Below are 4001 nucleotides of genomic sequence, written 5' to 3'. Positions count from 1 at the left end.
TATGAAAGGTCAGCCAGCAAATTGGAACTAAACCAACAAAAAGAATTACCTGAATATTACAAGAAAGTATTAGGATTTGAAAGGTCAGTCAGCAAATTGTAACCGAAACCAACAAAGAGAATTACCTGAATAGAGAATTACCTGAATATTACAAGAAAGTATTAATTTTATAAATTATGAAAAAATTTTATAAACACAAAAGCAAAGTGTGGCAAATGACACATTTTAACCCCAGCACAGTAAAAATATAGAAGGTGAACAAGATAGATAACACTGCAGAACAAACTAGTAGTTTTATGGGGAGAGTTCTGCATACTGTGGTATTATGGGGTTAGTTTTGTGAAAGTGGTCTGGCTGCAGGCTCTCCCATCTTGCACTCATCAGTTATTTTACTAAAATAATGATGGTTAAAGTAACTTCCTGTCAATAATCTCTGGGTCTACTGTAAATTTAATTTGCCAAGATGTCAGTTTCAACATTTCATTCTCAAAAATGGACTTTAATAATGTCACAACCATTCACAGATTTTTTTTCATAATAATTTAATCTCCCATACCAAGTGAAATGAAAAAGTTTTAACAATGTAAGGAGAGATTAAAAAATCTCTCAATAATAATATTTTATATAAAACCTTCAAAGTTATTACTTAACTTCAAAACAGTTAATTCAAATAAGTGAAATGGGAAACCTAAATACCCTACCTTAGAATCCACAGAAATTCCACAAACTTTCTAGTACGTACTAGTGAACAAGCATATCAATACGTACATACTTTGTATGTACTCCCTTGAACATAATAATGTACCACATACAAAAATACTATTTATTTATCCTAATATAAAAGCAACATTTAAATAAACATCTAAAACAATAAATGGAATGACAGTGTCTTAACATAAAAAATAGGACTAGTATTGTAGACTAGAATAAACTATATAGTGTATACTAAAATTGTCAAGAAGAAAAGAAAAATCATACAATACTGAATACTTCCTAATAGTATGTAAACTCGTGAAAGATAAATTGGCTAACCTTACTCGTGAATTTCACGTCACATTGTATCTACTCTAAATGATCTGGTGTTTGCCAACATTAACACACACATGCAACCATGCTAAGAAATATGATTATGGATAATGTTCAACACTTCATTACACCAGTTCACCTGTGTGTCTTTTGATGTGTTTTTGCAAGTGGCTCTGTCGGAAAAATGCAGCACCACACCTATCACATTTGAAAGGTCGTTCAGCTTGGTGACGCCTCTCGTGAGACTCTAAAATAGATTTATCTGAGAAAGTTAATCCACATTTTGAACATTTATATGGTCTTCCCACTACATGTTTTTGCCTGTGGCTCTTCAAGTGACCTTCTGTGTTAAAGCCAGCATAACAAAGGTCGCACTTGAAGGGCTTTTCTTGGATGATCTCTTATTTGATATAAAACCATTAGCTTGCTGTTGCCTAGCAAGGATATGATACGGATTATTTTCTCCCATATTATGTTTAGTTTCCATATGTCCTTTGAGGTCTGCGCTATACACGAATGTCGTACAGCAAATATCACAACGGAATACACCTTCTTCCTTGCTAACCTTATGCTTCTCGAGGACATCAACTAAAATTCCTGATGTTGAGGACGATGTGGCCAAATCTGAATGCAGAGGCTCTGAAGTACCTAAGTTCATCTGAACATCCAGTTGTGCAACATCAGTAACTGGTTCATTCATACACACTGGTAATGTTAAAGTATTAGAAACTGGTGTTGCTGAAGCAGTCACCACACTAGAGACACTGAAAACATTAGAAAAGTTTTGTAAGTTTTGCTGATGGTACAGATTTGCCATATTCACAACTACTCCTGGATTCTGAGACGTTTCAATTAATCTGTGTTTTCTCTTATGCCAAATAAGCATACTGTTTTGAGTGAACTGGGCATTGCACTCATCACATTTGAATGGCATCTCTCCAGTATGGCTCTTCTTATGCCATTCTAATGTGCTATTATATGAAAATCTGGCATCACACTCTTCACATTTGTAAGGCTTTCTTCTAGAATGAAGTCTCAGGTGCTGTTTGAGGGAATCTTGGCTGTTGAAAGTGGCTTCACAAAACTCGCACTTAATGTTTGTGTCCCAAAATAAGTTCACATTCATGTTTGCTTGAGCAAGATGCTTCACGCAAAATCATTTAGATTATTGATTAGCAAAGTACCTGAAAATATAAGAAAATAAAAAATAATCACAGTAATCAAAAATAAGCTTTCAGTAATATAAAATTCCAAAATTTTTTGTATTATACTGACATCTTTCATATACAAAAACTTTTTTTTAAATATTTTTTTCAATATAAACCTTCCTGTACATTGGCCTAAATGTGTGCGCATCTGCACAAAACTTTGCACCATCCACAGTACGTGCATCTCGGGGGTTGTACAGACAAAACTTATTTTGATATTTAAAAATATCACATTTGTTTCATCCCAGCTATTCAGGCAGGAAGGCTCCCTTGGCTGTTGCCCAATAGGATAAGTATAATTAAGATGCATGGGCCAGTAAAGTGAAGTGAACTACTGGAGAAAATCTGTTACCCAGAAGTTTCAATAATGGAGTCCAGAACTGAACCAAAATCTTGTTAGCAAGGTTGGGGACTGTACAAAGTGGTCTGATTTAACACCAATATTGATAAAAATGATGAGTGTACCACACACTTGCCTTCCCCCATCTTTTTTTAGGGACTGAAAAAACAATGTCACACTCTTAAAATTTATCGCCTAAAGCTCAAGAGGTTGCCACAGCCATAACTAATAACCTGTAACGTTCACTTAGGATGTCTGAAAGTAAAATGACAAATTTTCTATGACAATTTGTATTTTTCATAGCTACAAACCTGAGGTCTTAACAATAGGATAATTTTCTAGCGTCTAGCTGGATCCAGTTAAATCGGAGATGAAAAAGCAAGGAATCTTGCGAGATGTGCAACGGGTGCATATATCAGGTGAAAATTGGTCAAAGACCACGCACCCACGCTACTGCATTCAGTCTTTCCCAACCCAGGATGTGTTAAGAATTTGTCAATTTTGTTCATAAACGAACAAACCTTCGGTCTACAATAGGATAGACTTATACTTGGTGGAGGTACAGACATCCTAAACTGGCAGGGGCCTACCCACCAGTCCAACTCCAAAAGAAATATCTACAGGAGAGGGATGGTGCCCATGAAAAGCTAGATAAAACTGATATCCAACAACTCAGCCACTGGGTTACATACAATGATATCTGAGAAGATTCATTGCAGTAGGGAACTAAAATGAAACTTGACTGTTCAATAACAAACCAATGCACCAGGGTTCGTTATTACTCCTCATCCCCCTTGCTAGGGAGCGGAGTATATTCTACTGAATAGAGGGTTTGACTATTTGAACACAAAGCAACCAAACTATCAGTATGAACTACCTTACTCACCTGTATCAGACCAGTCCAGTGAATAATGTGCCTATTCCTCAACCCGCCCGTAAGAAGAAGGAAAGGAACAAGAAAAAGAAAAAGACCAGCCAACTCACTCATTTTCTCTTCCACACAATCATCTTAGGTAACATACAAACGTGCCCGGTTAAGGGCAACGATGAATTACATGATCTGTTGGGCAGCCACCACAGGGCTCAAAACTATGAACAGCCAAATTCATCTTGAAAAGCCAAAGACGGGACCAATACCCCTGATGTCGTATGCTCTAGCCTGCACAGATGTGGCGGCAGAATCATCAAGAGTCAAATAGTACGTCTGTCTGATAGCTTAATGTATCCAAAAAGAGATTGTATTCTTGGAACCCTCTTTCTTCATACGGTCCCGTGCTAACAAAAAGCCTATGACAACCTGGCCTAAGATGTCGTGTCCTCTTAAGAATAGCAATGCAGAGCCCATGACAGGACATTACAAAAGCTCTTGAGAATCACAGCCCACAAAGTCATCCAGTGATGGAATGGAAAAGGACGCAAACCTATCA

The 4001-nt window shown here is 36.8% G+C and overlaps 1 pseudogene; it reads right to left on the bottom strand.

The window, feature by feature from the left end:
* Positions 1–809: 809 nt before the first annotated feature.
* On the bottom strand, positions 810–2214 carry LOC135206656 (zinc finger protein 429-like; annotated as a pseudogene).
* Positions 2215–4001: the final 1787 nt, after the last annotated feature.

This window comes from Macrobrachium nipponense, chromosome 31 (assembly GCF_015104395.2).
Source record: "Macrobrachium nipponense isolate FS-2020 chromosome 31, ASM1510439v2, whole genome shotgun sequence".
In the NCBI taxonomy this organism is placed as follows: Eukaryota; Metazoa; Arthropoda; class Malacostraca; order Decapoda; family Palaemonidae; genus Macrobrachium; species Macrobrachium nipponense.
This window is presented reverse-complemented; position numbering and strand designations above follow the sequence as displayed.